Genomic DNA, 19,957 nt, shown 5'->3' with positions numbered 1-19,957 from the left:
GCGCGCAGCGTGGTGCGGAGCAGATGTACATACCTCCACCTCCTGGGAGCTCATCACTGATAAGGCGGGCACGTGACTTTGTGGTGGGAACACTCGGCAGCAGGCTGCTGCAGCTGCACACACGTTCGTACGGAGCGAGTGGCTCTACCTTCACTTGCGGTGTGCACGTGTGTGTGTGTGCTGGGGGAGGTAGTGTTCGTTTGTGCACATGTTGTATTATGTGCTGACATGGGATACAGCTTCAGGTTAAATTTAACAAGAGATGCACAAGACAATGAAAAAAAAAAACATTTGGAGATATCATGCTCTATGCATCCGTGGAAACAGCATCCATTGTAATCTGCTGACTAGACTTACAACGATTGAGATGCAAAATGAACGGGTACATAGTTTCTAAGGAATGGGAGGGAGAGAAGTGGTGCACGTGTACATGCTGCAGACCATCCATTCTGTCTAAAGTTCCCTTTACATTAAATGTTTATCAACTTTTGCTTTCCTCTGCGCATGTCTCTAACTCTTCATTTTCACCACCTCTCCTCTTCTCGAAGACGCACTGGGTGTCCTCGAGGTAATGAACTTCTCTTAGAAGAGACATGTGTGTATATTTGTGTTTTTCTGCTATGTGTTGAATAGAAAATTCTTTCGCTACCAAATATAAACTGTGGAACTTTGCCAGTTGCAATGAGCACAACCAGATGGACAAAAAGAATGACATACATAAAGAAATGTAGACTTATGAATGTTTGTGACTATTCACAAATATTTCTGACTATTTGTGCGACCGAAACACGGCTTTCATCATCCGCAGTGTTCTGGTTCTTCATTCACATCTCACTACATACATAGGTTTTTTTTTTTAAAAGTTAAAGCATTAACTACCTTAATGAATGACCTGAGGATGACCTGACGGTTAGGAATAAATTATCTACAGAGAGTAAGAACCAACAGAGCTGACATCAATAACATGTTAGCCAGTGTCCTTAGGGTTTCTGCTACTCCGGTCGTGTAACGAACTATTTGCCAGTCTGCTTAGACATGTTTAGACTTTGCTTAGACATGGAGCTTTGCCATCCCTACCGACTCAAGGCTTTACCAGGAGGCTGTAATTATCAGGCGCTAGTCTCAACACACTCGCTTGTCCGTTTTCTGTTGTAAATTCTCGTCTACTCCAAAAATATTATCGATTAGGAAAGAAAGAAAAAAAGAACACAAATAATAAAGTAAGTTCGAGCGCCGGAAGAATTCTCGTGATTAGTTGACATAAACTTTGAGCTTCAAGCCCAGGACTGACAACTAAAAACTGAAATACTGAGAATTGAGCTCAAATCTGTGTAATTCTAATCGTATTGGTCTTAATGTGATCAAGTCAGCCTGAAACAATATGAAGAGGCAGTTGTAGCAGTTATTGGTAGTGTTATGTCATGCTGAACACACCGACCCCTACTCACCACTTTCTTCTGTTCTTCAAACACCGCCATTCGCAAAACGAGGTTAATCACAATCCGTCACGTCTGTCCACAAATGCGACTAATTAACATTTGGTTCTATTGGCTGTAACCTTGACAACGTATACTTATTCGTTGACAGTCCCTATATCTGTGTTATTGACCTCTTTGTAGGCCTGTATCTCGGAAACAGACAAACAGGACAATGCATATAAAGGTATTACTGGCCGCTAGAAGATCGTTGTAGGCCTACAGGAAGGAAGGAAAGGGTGGATTGGGATGTCTACACAGATTTAGGGAAAAGAGTATCGAGTACAAAGATTTACTCAGTCATTAAAACAAGAAATTACATCCCACTAGAACTTTACACGGTGCAGTCGCAGGTGCGGAGGGTTTACTCGCATTACAGGGCCAGGAGGGACGCAGCTCCCCGTAGGACGAGGGTAGACCTACCCATATGTCATTGTCCTGCAAGAAGCTGTGAAGCGAACACCCTCATTGTTCACGGGAAGCAACAATCTGCAAAAGGAACACGCAAAGACATGTCGCTAACCGGAAACTGCTACAATAGACTAAGGATAATGATAAGGGAGGTAATCAATATCGACTTCCGGTTCCCCCTTGTCATGCCCCTGGTGGCTCTCTCTTGGGTCTAACCACGCGAATGGCCACGGAAAATGAAGGCCCAGCATGTGTGCCTTCCGCCTCATGTGGCACATCCCGGGTGTTTTTCCTACCGGGGAAAAACAAAACAAAAACTGTTAAGGAGGGAGAGGAATGTCATTGCCGTAAAAGTCTGTTATGTTCATATACATGTTGTTGCTAAACATGATATACAGCGATGTAAGCGTCTGCAGGGAAGACAAAAGGGCGGCGAAGTGGAAGGAAATACGCCGCTTCGCACTCTCCCTCGTCGAGGCCTGTTAACATTTGCGAACTGGATGCGTGACCGATTTCAAGCATTTGCGTTCTGTCGATCGCGACCCACCTACGTTATCGACGTCGGTCACGTGACTAGGGTAAATAGTATTCACGGCCATGGTTTTGCAAGCGGCGAGGCGGTCGCTGTCTCTTTCTGCCGCTTTGTGGTTGATTGGAAACGTGTCTTGGCTGCTGGTACCCTGTCCTGATGCTCGGGTATCTTGACGTTCGCTGCGTCCAGGTAAAAATTGACTTTGTCAGAGAGCTTTATGATGCTCTGCTGGAAAGGTAATCATGCCGCATGAACGCACAAACATGCAGGAAACATGCAAGCACACGCGTGAAGTGTGCGAGGACAGGTGAAAGAAAAATCAGGACGGACAAAGAAAGTTGTTTATTTATTTCTTTTTTTAGCAGATACTTGCCAGTTACCAAAGTTCGGCTGAAATCGTGGCAGCTGTTCACTTGTTCGAAGATAATGTGAGACAACCAGTGAACTACCTGCTCACGGCAACAGCCCTCTTCAACAAGGAGTAATGGCAACATGTAAAATGGAAGTGTGGATTGAAATAGCGAGGGACAGGGATAGTTTTGTTTCAGTGTTAGATGATAAAAACCATTTCTCCAACACTTGAGACTCAAAAAGACCGCTGCATTGTTTTCAGCGACAAGGAACAGATAAATCTGTCCACTACTAGGAGGATGGGCTTGGACAAAGTAGAAGAAGGAAGGGTGGAGAGAATCGTTACCCACCCACCCCTTCACTTCCGTCTGACGAACATCGAGGACGTTAAAACTGAAGGCCAAGGTCTCCCTGTAAAAATAACGATAACAGAGTAGCATGATATATGATGATGTTTATGTGGAGCAGGAAAAATAGATCACGTGTTTTAACCTTCTATTTCAAGATTTATAACAAACACAGTAACATAACCCTTGACCTTAGAAATAGGAACTCTATTTGAAGAGAAAGAAGTATTATTTGTTATGAGACGGACATTATTTTTCTCCTCTCTCTCTCTTTCAGGGACCTTTCTTCCTCTCTCCCTCTCTCATTTCAAGATGTCATTATTTTACGGCAGATAAATCATACAGAACGACAACTTCACTAGTCCTTCATTGTTCATCTCGGACATTGTTTGCTATTTTGTGCACGTATAATTCTCGTTTACGTTTCCTTTTGAAAGGGTGTTTGATACCCCGTTAATACCCAGGGAAATGTCTTGTTTATGTTCTAGTACACTGTGGAAGTCTTGTTTCTATAAAATGTATTTTTATTTGTCAGTTCGCGCACTCGTGCACCTAGTCAAGGAGTTCCTTTCAGTCCGTTGCCAAGCTCCGAGGTTAATGTGTTGTATGTCTTTTCGCCAAGCCACCTTTTAAACCAGAAGAGTTTCCTGGAGTCGGAGAGTTCCTATTGATTTCCTGGCGAGTTCCCCACAGTTTCTTCACTGTAATGACATCTTTCCGCAGTTTTTGTTATTTTTTCCTTCTTTTTATTGTCAATTTTTGTAAAATTTGAATATTTGATATAGTAAAACAACGAACACCATTGAACTTCCACCTCCATTTTATCTCTTCCTTCCATAATTCGTTCAATATATGATTCACTTGCTGTATTATATATTTTCTATGTAATTTATTTAGGATTTATGTAAAACAGTTGTTCTTTGGTAAGTTGCAGGGAACAAGTATGAGCTTGAGAAATAGGGAAGTGAGAGGGATCGAAAAGTAAGACAAGATCGAGAAAAGCAAAAAATGCAAATAAATAAATAAATGAAGAAACAGAAACAAAGAGAAGAAGTAGGGAATGAAATCGTTTCCTAAAGATGAGAGGACTGTTTTCGTCTCTTCTTACTGATGCAAACCAGGATGGAAGAAGGATTTTCTTTTCTTGTTTTTGTTGCGGTCATGGTCAGTTCCAAGATACCGAGTCCATACCAAGATGTAGTCAACGTGCAAAGGTTTTTTTGAGCAGCGTGGCATTAGCCAGGTCTCTCAGGGGCCAGAAACTGAGATCTTTATTTGCCAGTGCTAGAATCGATAAACATAAACACCAGCTTTGTGATGACAGTTTAGCGAAAAAAACATTATTGGCACAGTGGCTCTCGGCTCCCCACACGACGAAGGAGAAGGAACAGACACAAGAAAATATTGGATAAAAACCGAGGACTGCAAAAAATGCATGTGATACCTCAAGAGAAAACTGTGTGTGTTTATTTAGTAAATTAAACAATTGAGACAACGATTTCTGTAACTCGTGAAAAGGACTTTATCAATTAAAAAGACCGCAGGGAAACAACAAAGTATTTACACAAGCATTGAGCACTATCCCACTATGCCTACAGGCTATGTCTTAACTGCTTGTCTAGCCATTTCTTTGTCTATGTATCCAGCTCACCTATACACAGGTTTCGCGAAAGTATGGAAGAAATGAAGAAACAAAAGGAATACGAGACGTGTCGGGTGAAACGAGAGACGGACAGCTGTTACATTACTTAACTGTGAAATAAAGACTTAAATAGAAAAAAAAATGAAGATGCGAGAACGAAAGATTTCACATCCACAACGGAGCAGTAGCTCCAATTTATTTTCTTTCTTCTTTCATGAAAGGCACGAGCGGCTTTAGTGTTCATGACTGAAGGCCAGACAGGTGAATGATCAAAGAGTCGCTCAGTAATTGAAACAGCCTTCCACGTCAGCCCCATGCACGTCATCGCCGATGACAGTTCAATCTACTCTCATCAGATACCGGGGGTGTGGGCCAGCAGCCCTGTCGGCTGGTGATGAGGGAGATGTCTACGACGCTTATGACTGCAAATGTGATAGGGATGGTGACGACAGCCGCGCTGAACTTTGCGATGAAGAGTGAGGAAGAGAGAAGAATGAGGCTTATGTACAATGCAGATGACTAGGCGCTCGTCAGATTAGACAGAGAGCGGTTGTATATAATGAACGACGATGCTGAGTGAAGCAGATTGCGCTAAAAGCAGTGTTCATGAATTAATCATGCATGCGTCTGGGCAGCAATGGGGTATGCTCGACTTTTTTTTTTTTTAGACTGAAAGCTTTGTGATTTAGGCCACAGAAAATGTGGTTCGTACATATAGGGTAAACAAGGAGGACGAACACACACAGGAACAGACAGAAAGAAAACGGACAATTCAAAGATTTTCTCTTTTGATGAGAGAAGTTTCCATCCCACTTGATTGCAAACACCTGTTGTTGCCCCTTTCTTTTTGTTTGGACCAGCAGCATGTCTGTAGTCATGTTATTCCTACTTATCGCGGAGACTATTAGTCTTTTATCTCTTGACAAGATGGTTCCTTAATATATATCAACACACACAGAGTGACAGAAAAAAAAACAGAGAAAGAGTACATGCACCGAGAAGGTAACATCTACCTGCTTATCCTTACCCACTGATAGACCGAGAAAGAAAAAAAGATACAAGAGACAATAAAGTCAGAGGAAGATTAATTAAACGAATGCGAGAGTAGGGACAAGAAACCACGGAATAAAAAACCACTTTCTTGGCAGTTGTAAGTACATAAATAACTGTAATACAATAAACAGAAAGACGCAAACATATATACCTCAGTTATTTTGCGGAGAAGAAATAAAAGAGAGTTGGAGGAGAACTGTGTCAAGGTTTCACGATCTCAAGTCGTGGTAAGCCACCCGGTTTGGTTGGAAGTCCTTGGATAGAGAGTAAGTCCTCCATCGACCGGCCGAGGCATGAAATGAGATGTAAACACCATGAGCCTGTCATCATCTGGGCGGATTGCAGGCTGGACCAGAAGGATGCCGAAAGCACCAAATCAGTTTAGTCCTTGCTAAGTGAAGGGCTTCATTTCACCGGAAGCCTGGCCGTTGGCAGTCGAACAAACATTGGCAAACGGACTGTAGGTGGCGCTAACAGGGCTGCAAACACCCATTTTGCTTTGACGTCAAAGCTTGCTCGACAGACAGACACGAGTTCCGCAACTTGGAGGAGAACCCCGTGAAATGACTCTCGGGTGTATACACAGGATGAGGTCAATCATCACAGAAAAAAATAACTTAAGCTGCTTGGCCATCGGAAGAATTTCTCGTTTCCTCGACTTCAGTTGGTTATAAACAGACTACAAAGTCTCTCTTACATACATGGGTATTCATAAATATTGTGGTTTTTTTTCTCTTTTTAAAACACGATCTCTAAGGTTATTAATTTCAATTAAATGCCTTCAAAGATTAGTCTTAGTTTGCAGGAGAGGTATGCGGGTGTGGAAGATATCTCACTCGAAATAGATCACTTTTTCTCTCCTTCAAATCTCTCATTAACGGTTAGAAATATCTATTCACCCACCGCATCTTATAAAACGAGCCTGTTCACAAAAACATTTCTGCTTGCGTGTGTACATCCCTGGCCAGACAGTAGAATGACAGGAAATGGTCTTTGGCTGTGTAAGGGATTTCTGCTACAGGTAATTTGTTTTTTCTGAAAACCTATAAACTGTGCAATCATCGATTATTAATAAAATAATAATAGTAGAGAAACTCAGGCAAGTTGTTCCATAGCTTGTCAAGGTAAATTCTGAAGACACCAGACTCACGCACATCAGTGTTTGATGACTCACTTCTTCCAAATTGAGTTCTTGGTTTTTTTCTTAGTCGGACTGTTTTTTTAAATCGGATCTCAGTAAGAATGCATTGAGGGCAGAAATAATCTAGAATATATAATTAGACATTAATGCTACTTGTATTTTTTTTTTTTTTTTTGGTTGCTACGCATGATGTTATGTCTCTTCATTTTTTTCTGCTGAGGTTGTTTTCTCACCCTCTTTTGATTTTCCCTCTCATACTCAACAGCAGGCACTTGTGATACAGATGGGTGATAGCAAATTCAAATAATAAACAGTCTCCATCTGAAATGAATCAATAAATTAATTAATCAAACACACACCTGACCTGCAGAAAATGATCGCATGCCAGAGACCTGCTTTCAATCTGCGTCTTCTGGACAGCGGAATAAATAATCTTGGGATCGCCGCCATAAGCTGGTTTCCACTGAGTGAGCCAGACGCTGGAACAATTTGTTATCGAGGCTGGCATTAACATTAGTGTCCAGGCCTGACCAATATTAAAACTAACAGCATCCACAAAACATACAAATAATTAGATTTCCTGTCGATTTTGCCGACACACTCCACGTAAATGTCTTCTATCCAACAGCTCAAACCCTTGTTTAGTTTGCTTGAGTTTTCATTCTTTTTACACTGTATTCTTTCTATCTGTTACTCTCTGTTTCTGTTCTCATTTTTTTGTCAGAAAAAAAGGTTGAAAACATGTTCTGTTTAATAATAATTGTGTTTTTTTCGTTTCCAAATTTTTCTTTGAAGAACATTTGTCCAACCTTTGGAAGAGATGTTTGCAAGTTACCTTAGCGGGATACCTAAATTGAGTTTTCAATTTAACTTATCAGGGCGAAAAATAAAACACTCAAAAAGCCGTTATTTATAAAACTGAAGAGTATTAAGGTCCTTTAGTGTAAACACGTTTCATTAGATAACACATGGAATCAACACAAAGATTAAATCTTCCTTCTTGCCTCGCGATTTATGCGAATATGCGTTGGCGGTAAACAAGATACATCCTATAAGATGTAGGGACAGCAATGTAAATACAATAAACAGTTCCAGATTTCATATCATCACCCTCCCACCTTTCGTCGCATATTCACCAAAGTTTCTGAGAAAACGAATCTCCTGTATTATGGAGCATCATTAACTCCGGCCTTAACCAGGTACGGAGCTCGCTTCCCTCCTGAAGCCGTCAACAGATCCGTTGAGCCAGTCGCTACATTTCCAAGTGAAAACAGCCACAAGTCTTATCAGCTCTCAGTGCGATTCTCTTGATGAGATTGGCAGCCAATAATGAAGCCTGAAGTCCGTGTGCCAACCCTCACTCACTGAGTCAAGACCACTCAGATAAGATGAAACACATTCGAGAAGGTGAAGAGAACGAGAGCTCTCCCACCCGCATTCGCCATTCTGCACAAAAACCCTGAATTCAGATTTTTTTTGGAAGGTGTGAAGAATGAAGAAAGAAGAGTATGTACATGGGAACAAACAGTTAGGATGGAGAGTGTCATAAATCTGCAGAGGAAGACAAGGTGGACTTGTCAATTGAAAATAATCACAAGTATTGACAACTGGTTTAAGGAAGGTCGAAGATCGTTTTTTTTTTTCTTCAGAAATCCCGGATTACTTTACAGTGTGCACTTGCGCGTGTATTGTTTGTGTGTTTATGCAAAGCTGGTTTCAGAGATGTAGTTCTATACAAATATTCTTTGTTACTCTTACTATTGACAAACTTGCCACACACATACACACGCACGCTTCTGTAACAGGTTTGAATTCTAGTCTTGCAAATATTCTTTGACTACTGAAATCAATAAACATCTTTTTATTTTTGCGATTTTTCTTCCTTATTCCAATCTTTTGAGAGTGTTTCTTGTAAAAAGAAGGAACCATTCCTGCAGCTTTTCTACCAAAAAGTTCCCCCTTTCGATCACAGAACGCTGCCAGAGAAGCCAATCATGCAAAATGTCCTACTTCTCCATGTGTAATGATTCCCAAGAGACTTTGCTCCGCGCCAGTAAAAGAGTTCGCGTGGTCAGGAGCGTGTAGGATTCCACCCTCTCCCAGACACCCTTGCGCCGCCAACGATCCATGGCAAAGGAAACACTTTGTTCGTGGTTAATGCTTTAAAGCTGTTGCCCATGTTTTTGGCCACATCTCGCACGTGACGCACTGGAGGAACTGTCAGCACGCGCACAGGGAGGGGCATGGGGATCATTATCACCTGTCAGTCACCCGGTGCAGTGCCAGAGACATTTCACCTACGTGCGAACTTTGTATGGCGCTCGTTTCTCCAAGCAAGAATTAGAGGAAAATAAACAAGACATTATTTTAGAATAAGAATAAAAAGCTAAACAAAGAAAGGAAGGAAAGAAAAAAGAAAATAATTAAAATATAATTTATAAATGTCGCTCAATACCGATAAATGATAAAATCTTGTCTAAACGTAATAACATACAAAGTTTCTTCTTCACAACAAAAAATTCAGATGAGAGAAAGATTGAAATTCAAATTTGTAAATTCAAGATTACATTTAATTGAATAAGAAGACCTCTAAACGTTTAAATTTTTGTTGTCGGCTTCGAGATCTTGCCAAGCCATTAGCCTCTGAAGCAAAGTTTTCACTTGAAGTTTTAAACTGACGGATACGACCGTGGAGTCTGTTTTTGAAATCCATGATAATAAGTTCTCTTTCGATTCCCTGTCCACACATTTAGAACTTAAGACCAGTGGTCTTTGCCGAAACGCTGAACAGAAACGCACAACTGATTAGCATGCAGGTGAAAGGACCAGGCCCCTCGCCACCCTCAATTCGATAGTCATCGATATCAGCGGACGTCAGAGGAAAAGAAGGAAAAAAAAAGAAAATCCTGCCCTTTTCATCAGCGTGCCTCCTGTTTAAGTCTAAACGCTCTCGGTCCTAAAAGGATAGGGACATACACTAGAATTTTGGGCAAATAGGCAAATAAAGATTTGCGGTGTCCCGAGGGGAAGAAAGACTAAGTGTCGAGAGGAGAGAGTGTGAGACGGCGGGTAGTTTCGTCGTTCGTGTGGGCCCTCGGATCGACGGAAAGGGTGGAGTGGGGAGACTGGCAGGATCGATGGGAGGCTTTGGGCCATTTGCAGGGCCACCTTGACGTTCAGGAGGTATATGGATCTCTGGGAAAAAAATCGAGCGGTGGCTGCAAGTATTTGTGAAATGGATAGGTGTACTCATTGGAATGGTAATCTCGCTCGCAGTGCGATTTGAAGAAAGTGTGATAGCTTCTTAATTTTCTGCGCACGTGACTGTGAGTGTGTGCTGAGTTATGTTTGTTTTGCACTCACTCAGCTGCATTAGATGTATATAATTATCGGGCAAAGAGAGAGAGAATCTTCTCCCATTTAAGACTTATTTTTCTCATTCTGTGGACCTAATTCTTTCTTATTTTACCTTTTTGATATACTTCTATCTTTCTATTTTCTCTGTTTGCACTTGTTATATTTTTTATTCTCTCGGTATCTGCCAATTCTGTTTGCATAAGAGATCGTGTGTAGTGCGCGCGCGTACGCACAAATGAGTATTGAGAGAGAGAATGAATAACCACTCTAAACAGGGAACATGACAGAAAAAAAGCAAATAACAACAAACGATACAAAATAGAATGAAACAACAAAAAGCACCTTGCAAATGGAAAAACAAAATTTGTGACCTTGACATTATTTCCAGCAGAAAATTTTCATGGAGTGGCTATTTATAGCTTACCCACGCAAACACTCCAGGTCCTCAATACCTTGTTTGTTTGGATAGTTTTCTCTTCTGATCCCCAGGTAGGTCTTTTTTTACCTTCTAGCTGTGCAGTTGCATGTCTTCGTGCCTCGTCCAGCAACGTTTACCTCAAGGGGACATAAGTTGGGATGGAAAGTTTATAGAATTAGTACAAGAAGCAAGTCTCGCAAAACTTCGTATTTGCTTCACCAAGCTTCCAAGACTTTTGCCGACATCTTCCTATTTGCAGTCACCTATACTTGTGTCCGAAACACAGTTTGATGATATGGATAGATAGAAATCAGACACCAGGTAACCAGTGAAAGACTCAACATTTCAGGGCGAAAACGGTTAATTATTAATAAAAACACTGAAATTCGCATCTGAACAATTTTATTATCACATTTCAAATGCTATTATCACATTACAGTGTGAAATTATTATAAAGAGAAAAGATGAACAAGGGAATGTGTAATGGCTTATTAAAAAACAGGAAGAGGAATGATTAGTGTTCAAAGCATTGGCATCCAATGCTGCAGGCGCCAACACTACTGGTTCAATACCCGCATAGTTATCAGATTTTTTGTGCTGATCATACCGTTGAATAGGTTAGGAGTGGAAATCAAAGTCGAAATAGTCGCGGGAAAAGTGTATTTTCTAACATCTCACTTCCCATAGACCGAATGATTATAACATTGACAAGCGAAAAAACCCCAGCAACAAAAGAATAAATAACAGGGTCTACCTGGAGTAAGTACGTGGAATCTTACTCTGTCATTTAAAGCATCGACAAAAGTAGGTCACTGATCTATTAATAGAAATTCCAGACGTTCCGACGAGAGAACGGCGAGTTGGTAAGGGCGCAGTCTGACCTTTCCTCCACAGAAAAACCCGAGACTTGAGAATCGCAGCGCCCCCTGGCGGCTAAGGGAAGCAATTAAAAGTGGTGATATGAAACAGCGCGTCATCGCTCTTTCTTTTTCTTTAAAACTATCTTTCACACACATGTCTTCATTATAATCCTAAACAGTTCTTTCAGGTGAAAATCAGTACACGCACATTAAAAAAACTTATAATCAATTCAAATACGAGAAACCGTTCTTTTTGACACTTCAGATGTCCCTGCTTAAAAGCAAAGAATACTTTATAAAATTACTCCATTCTTAGTACAAGGATTTTTTTAATGGACCAGACGCACTCGTTTGCAAATTACACTAAAAGCAAAACCTTCCGCTGTCCTAGGTTTGCACAAGAACTAATTATTCCGACAAAGATGGTGCGGAATATTCGTCTCACCGAAGGACCTGGAAATCATCATCAGCCAATACCTTCATCTTCGAGACAGTAATCTTTTGTCAAGAACTCTACTTTTGATCTTCGGTGGCCGGAGATTGCGAAAGGCGTCCTGGAGGCCCGTGGGCCAGACGTGGACTGGGCCTATTCACTTCCAGAGATAAATCGTCTAGCGGAGGAAACAACCTAACCCTGTGTGGAGGATGATGGTGTGCCTTGACCCTGTGCCTGCTTATCAAGCTGCACACTTGGCGGCGCTGTTCCTAGCAAGGAGTATACAGCGAACTTACTGTATGATCACTCATGTGTTGAGACTCGGGTGGTGGTGTTGGTTAGGATGGATGGAGGTGGGGTTAATGATGAGAAGATGTTTTGGTCCGAGGACAGAGGATTATACAGCTGAAGGAGGCAGTGTGTAATCGCTGGCACGTAGGTGTCATGACACTACTGATACTGAAGGCTGGTTATGGGAGGGAACTGTACAACACCCGTAATGTCATACATGTTAGTACACCCTGCCAGACAGAGTTCTCTCTAGCTGACGCCATGAGACAACAAATAAAATGTTATGAGTCTGGAATCTGTTGTGAATCTCGAGTCCTCGCAATTAATCACACATTACCAGTGATACACCTTCGCAAGATGGAGAGAGAGAGAAGGTGTGGGTCGTGATGGAGAGAAAGTTTCAATGAGTGCAAGTAAGATGTCTGAAACTTTGTTTCTCGCTCAATGTGTCTTCTTAACCTGCAAGCCTCTGTACTCAGTCCGCTTTGATCAACAGGTCCTGGCCTCCTGTTACAGCCTGTCACGTGCCACCGGCCAACCTTTACAGCCGCCAGGGACAGGATCATCACCTGGAAGGCCAGGGTCACGACCAGCGCATCCTTCAGCGCGACATCCACTACACGTGTCGAGCTAACAACACCACCACCAGCACCGGGAGGAGGAGTGAAGGGGATGGGTGTGGGGTGCGGGGTGCGGAAGCGCAGACTTTAAATCACTGACAAGAGCCGACAAGGTCGACGACCATCAGCTTGAACGCAGGCCGCTTCTCGCTCGGCATCCAAGCGGATGGAATTCGGTTTGCAGCCGCAGCTGCCACACTGGAAGACATGAGGGAGCCATGGTCGCCGGCGGTGAAGCGGAAGTGTCGATGCCAATGTCCTGGCGCGTTCTTTCCCGTCTCTCGGCGACAAGGACAGACCAGTCGTGAACAAGAGCTGCATGATCGATCTCAGGCGTTCGAAACAATTAAGACTGATTGAGGCAGCGAGGCTCCATCAAGCACACGCAACAAACAGTACAGAAGAGAAATAAATAGACGATTATGCTAATAAAAAAAACACTCTTACAGAAAGATACAAAAAGAAAACATATATATATAAAACGACAGAAAGCAAGCGTACTGAGATAGCGAAGATAGAAAGAAAAATGAATAAAGACAGACGACATTCGCATACACAGACAGGTAGTAAGTCATGCAGAAAGACACCAGACAGCGAGACAGAAAATGAATCGAGACAGATGGCATTCAGATATATAGACAGACAGTCAGCCATGCAGAAAGACACTAGACAGCGAGACAGAAAAAAGAGTGAATGAGATAAACACAAAGAAAGAGAACAAGAGAAAAGGTTCAAAGAGATATTCTTTTAGCTTAATGTAAAAGTAGTCGGGAATTGAGATACACATCCTTTAATAGAGAAACAGAGAGCATGGGGAACAGATATAAACTTGAAAAAGGAAGACCTATCCCTCTCTCTTATTTATCAAAACCCAGTTATTCCTCGAGCTAAGACTTATAGTTCCAAAATAACTGATAAAATAAATACAGTTTTAGATGTTGTCCCAAAGGTTTCAACCGGATATTTCTCTGTACGGTCGTCGAGATTAACTTTGCAAATGTAGCTGTCTTCTGAAATTGACTGTTATATTTGCAATGTTCAATTTCTTGTTCTCTGTGTTCCCCACTTTGGTTTATGCCTTTTTTTTTTTTGCATTGTGGACAAAACGTTCAAATAAACTTAATTATTCTTTTTCCTCTGCAATCAAACGATAAAATTTTAGAAATTTTACCAACCATCAGGCTTTCTGCATTTCTTCTTTTACTAGCTTACAGTTTGAACCATCTTCTCTATTATGCTTGTCACGAGTCTTCCATTAAATAAAATAAACAGCAGGAAAAAAAATAGAACAGATACAGTCTCACATCCCTCTTCTACTCCAATCAGGCCGTGTAATACAAGGCCAAGTCACGTGACAAGCCCAGGCGATGACAAGACTGACGCCGCACCCACCAGAGTGGAAAATACGCCAGTCGTCGCAGACATCTTTACTGTCTTTCCTCCTCACCAGCCATAAATCTCTCGTCACCTCTCATCACTAACATCGAGCTCGACCTTCTGTCGGCCAAGTCGGCAGTTCACAGACGGTCGTCACTGGCAGCAAATGAAACAGCTGCGTGTCAACAGAATCTCATTTTGGTGCCACGAATGTGTCTCCATCTCACTTGCTATCACAGTTCCCAAATTGACACAACGGAAACTTTAAACCATGACTTTAGTGAGTCTTTTTCTACCTATAATGAACTGCAAGATCACTAAAACCCATTTATATTTATATAATATTTATTTACATGTTATAATATATCTATACACATAGAGATAAAATATGTCGCCCGCTCATTAGAGGCACACACAGGAAATATGAAGGAATGTGGGATTGAGAGAAGCATGGTAATGTAGCTATGGAGGTATAATGAGAGATAAGATGAGGAGGAGGAGACAGGGGAGCGCCTTCAGAGGAAAGACCTTCACACCCATCAGCGCTAAAATCATAAATCGAGGACCAATTTGCACAGAAGGATCCTTCAGGTCCGGGTTCTTTTCTAATCGTAATACATGAAAGTCGTTATTGAGGCTAGAGGCCTGGGGCAGTTATTGAGGCCTGAACGATATTCCTCCTCTCCCCACGCCCCTAGGTGGCGAAGGAGACTTGCGCCACATTAATCTCGAGCCAAAGCCGAGGTCTTTAATAACAGCAGCAAATTCCTTCGCCCGGTTCCAAGAGACCTGTTGTCATTACTAACGCATAAAGTCCTGGACCTGTCTCCCCAAAATATTTGCCGATATTCGGTTCTTTTGGAGTAGATGGAGCTACATCGACAGTTTTTGGGTTCTGAAAACATTATTCCTGAATAGAAGAGCGCACGGCATTTTATTCTTTGTCTTTGAACTCTTTTTCTTTCCCATAACTCAGAGGCAATCGGAACCAGACGAATATGAAAGCGTTTGTCAAGTTTCCTCTTCCGAGAATCTTGATAAATGACAAGCAAACAGGCAGATTCTTCTGTCTGCTTGCATATGAAAATTTGCTTTCTGGAATAACATTAACAAACAACGATGATGATGACAACGACGACGATGATACCAAAGAATTTTAAAGAAAAGATAATGTAGATATCGATACCTAGACTACATACACTTCTTCATTACATCGCGGCACGGGACGCTATTATAGAGAAGCGGTGCGTGGACGCAGACGAAGTGGAAAAGGATCTTGTGTCAACAGGAGACAGCCTACTGCCATCTACCCGTATCAATCAGCTCAGTGGTTGCCATGGCTGTGGGCAGGGGAAGGGCGATACGGAGACACAGAGGATGGAGGGCAACGGTCGGTCGGTGAACAAGAGTAGCAGCCATCTTGTGGGGAGTAAATGATTTACGGCCAGTTAAAAGAGAGTGCTTGTGAAAAAGAGAACAAGTTAAAAAAGAGAAAAATTAGCAGAGTTTTTTAGGCAGCTGAAAAGACATTTTAGAACGCGGTTGGACTAAGGACAGGCAGAAAATGGAAATTGAAGAACACTGATGATGATTGATGATGATGATGATGAGGAGGAGGAGGATGCCATTGAAGCTTAAAGCGTTAGAAGTAATAATGAATTAATTAAAGAATAAATATCTAAGGGACAGCGTAGTAACAAGCCTGCAAGATAATAAGAGTGAGAGAGAAAGTTGTCCTCTGGATTCTGAGTGAGTGAGAGGGAGAGACATGACTCTCCTTCCCCCTCCTCCGACTTCTGCCGGTTACATTACTCACCAGCTGAGTCCAGTCCCAGTGGATCGAAATTTGGATGAAGTTGGAGAATCCTATCAGTTCATCATTACACTAAGACAAGGCTAAAGTGACCAGGGTAACGATTATTGAGTTTTCAGGGTTAAGGTATGGTGTGAATAGCAACAGAGGTTCCAGTGCCGAGTTAATATCGATATCTAGATACACTTAAGTACAAAAGTGACCCTTGACCTTTGTCTACTGTGACGTGGCAGCCCGTCTTTCTTACTGACTCACTGACCACCCAACTCGTTCAGATGCCTGCAAGCATGCACGAGAACTAAAGTAACACGATAACAAGTGATGCTGTAATCTATTCTGTGTGCAAATTCGATTTCATGGTTTAGCAAGGTGAAGTAGAGGGAAACAGCAGCAGCCGACACGGTGATGTGTAATAAACTTTCCATCTGTGTTTGTGACATTGTTGCCATTATCACAACACGCAGTTATAAAACAGAATCTTCCCAGAACTCTGTCTACCACACACAATGATATAAAGAAAATATATCACAAAAGCTTAACTCTGTGATTTAATTATAGTGTCGAGTCATCGAAGTTCGTTTACTGGGCTTTAAATTAAAACTATTCCCAAGCGAGCTGTCATATTCTGGTTCAAACTCAGTCCAGACATTAAATTGATATCTTTGGCCAAGAAAAGCGTGTTAAGTTTGTGCTTAACTTTAATAGAAAATTGCTGAAATTATTTTTTATTTACTTTAAGTTTGTTAGTCGATTTAACTGTGTGTTCTGAAGAAACTGGTTATATGCTTGATGTTGAATATTTTACCCGACATCAATATTTCAGTCATTTTGGTTATCTGCTTGATAGCAGATAATCCAGCAAACATAGATGGTGGCGACACTATATACGGTGTGGTGTAAGCTAGTCTGGTTGTTGATGTTTTCTAACCCGTGTCTGGACCGCAATGGCGGCCTGGTGATGGTGATGGTGGTGTTTGTGGTGTGGTGGTGGTGGTGGGGTGGGCAAAGAGCACACACACACTCGGTGTTTCAGGCTGCACTGTCCTCACTAGCTGCCAGGCTTATCAGGCTGATTGTGGACCAGTCAGCAGCTGTGTTGTCTTATCTGACAGCCTGAAGCTCGGGGACTAATAAAGTAGGGTCCGGTTTCTCGCGGGGCTAGCGAGCATCCGTCTCCTGGCCAGCCCTTAGCTCCCACAGAGACAATCGATGAGCAGACGCAGGCTTTGGTGTGGTCTTCACTCATTTGCCACAGACTGTTACCAGCCTCAGTACCACCCTGTCCTGTAATCTGCTCCTATTTCACAGTCTACTAAATCTCCAGTGAGAAAGTGCAGATTAATGGTTCGATACCCTTTATGACCGTCGGCAAGAAAACTCCCGGATATTTCTTTTAAATTATAGGCTTAAAAAATAATACGAAGAAAAAAATTATCATGAAGACGATCATGATGATGAATAATCAGTAAAGTTATTAAAAGTAATTGAATATCGTCTTATATGCTTGCTAGAAAGCCTCAGGTGTTTCGCAAACTAAATCGTCGTTTTGGCGAACTGAAATGCTTTAAGGTACGAAGCACCCACCGCTTACAGTGCAAGCAGAGCTATTTACAGTGCGAGGGGAGAAGGGAGGAGCACAGCAGTCGAGCCAGTGAGAGAGAGAGAGGGATGGTGCGTCTGTGCAGTCGGCCCAAAGCAAAGGGAGTGAACTGCAGCGTATGGCCAGGTGCACGAGCTGTTGCCACGATTTACCTTGCATGATGGTGCGTCGCGCACGTGCAGTCTGTCACTACAGGGAAATGTCAAGGTCATGAGGACTCCGCAACCTTGGAAAAGAAGACAGGTGTATTTTCCCCAAACTCTGATAGAAAAAAATCTGCAATCACTTGATGCTGCTCGAGGGAAGAGAAAGAGCTTCGGTGAACGACAGAAAAGAAGAAAGGAAGGTAAATGTCTTGATAGACTCGTCACTAGTCTTTTGTTTAAGAAATCTCTAAGCGACGTTTACACAACACGAACTCATAGGTCCTGGCTGAGTCATCATCGATCTTTAGGATATTTGCTTTCAGAGAAGAAAATTGCTGTAAACCACATCAAAGATGAAATGAGAAGAACGCAGGATAAGTGCGACTAAAAAACCAGTAAGTCGTGAGACGTTTAGCTGGTATAATGATCTCATGCTTGTGTGTGTGCCTGTGTGTACTTGATATACGAACATGAAAAATGTCTCTTTGAAGTTTATGAATGTATTGCACTTGTTTTCATTGCTGTAAACATTAACGTAAACATAATATTGAGTTTATTTCTGATCGCCTTACTTGAAATGTTTTTACCTTATCAGACGAAATGTCTGAAGGTCTGAAATTTAAAGGACACTTTATCCAGTTGTTTTAGGATATCGAATGGTAAAGCATACATCCTCCAGACACGTACATCAGCTCAACTGGCGCCGCAAGCAGAATTTAAAAAAAAAACCAGAAAAAACCTTCTCCAGCTTCCAGTCCATGATCGTGGTTCTGGAACATGGAGTGGAGCGAAGTAATTCAATACACGCCACGAAGCATGGAACTCTCCTCCACTGGCAGATACACACGGAAGTTTTCAATACAGGAATAGTCTTTTTTGTGGGAAATGCTCTCATTTAGGTTTTAAAACTAACTCCAGAAAACTATGAAGATATGAAAACTGCATGCGTGTTCGTCAGTGTCGACGTGTGGCCGCGTGCATGCGCGTGCTGTCAGAAGAGTGCGTGCTAAACATGACGGCTTCAGAAGAAGGAGGTCGGCTTTATTGGCAATTAAATCCTCCCCTGATACCTTCTTTCGCCACAGAAATAACATAGCCTCATAAGCGCGAGTGCTGGCGTGTTCTAACCACGCAGCTCTGCGATGAATTGTAGGCGGGATGACCCGAGTGAGGCCGACCAGCGGAAAGAACACAAAAAGATCCATAGCCAGACTGACTCAACAGTAAAGCTGTCAAGCTGCGACGATGGCTGCGATTAAAAGCTTTAAGAAAAGAAGTGGTTGTTGTTAGAGAAAACATGATGCATCTCACGGAAATGTCAGCCATATTGCTTCCCTTGTGGCGGCGCCAGCAGCGTGGACGCTCATAAACATCTTTCTTTCCTGTACATATATTTCAGTCTTTGTCCTCTCGTGAAGAATAGGTCTGGATGTGCGGGTTGCTCAGTTTTTTTTCTGTTTTTGTTGTTGTTGTTGTTGTTGTTGTTGAGTTTTTTTTTTTGCTTTTTTTTCTTAAGTTGTCAACTCAGTTGCTCAGTTTTTTTCTGTTTTTTTTTTTTTGTTTTGTTTTTTTGTTTTTGTTTTGTTTTTTGTTTTGTTTTGTTTGTTTGTTTTAGTTGTTTTGGTTTTTTTTTTGTTTTTTTTTTTGCTGTTTTTTTTTTTTAAATCCAGAACAGTGTCAACTCTTTAAAAGCCTAACCATACACAGTCTAAGTTTTGTTGTTAATAAAATTCGAAACTACCCCTTTCCCACTCTCTAATTCTTACTGTGTGCACGACTAAATATTATTTGTCATCGTTACTTTCATTCACTTCACTACCACAGTATTTCTCCCTCTCCACTTTCCTGCTCCTGTTAACAAGCACAGCTCAGCGTGTGAGGTTGTAAACACCAAGGACAATAATATTGATAGATTCGCTCCACTTCTTCCTGCCTGCCAGAACAAAAGATGTTTGTGACGATGCCAGTGGCAGATGCCGACCTGGGTTTCCACCTGAGTCATTAATGAAAACCAGGAAGGTCTCCAAGACACAGACCAACACACCTCGCCGCTGTCAGTGAGGCAGATAATTCTTGCCACGAATATG

The sequence above is a fragment of the Pomacea canaliculata genome, linkage group LG1 (assembly GCF_003073045.1).
Source record: "Pomacea canaliculata isolate SZHN2017 linkage group LG1, ASM307304v1, whole genome shotgun sequence".
Taxonomy (NCBI): Eukaryota; Metazoa; Mollusca; class Gastropoda; order Architaenioglossa; family Ampullariidae; genus Pomacea; species Pomacea canaliculata.
The sequence above is the reverse complement of the archived record's forward strand: the minus strand, read 5'-3'. Positions refer to the sequence as shown.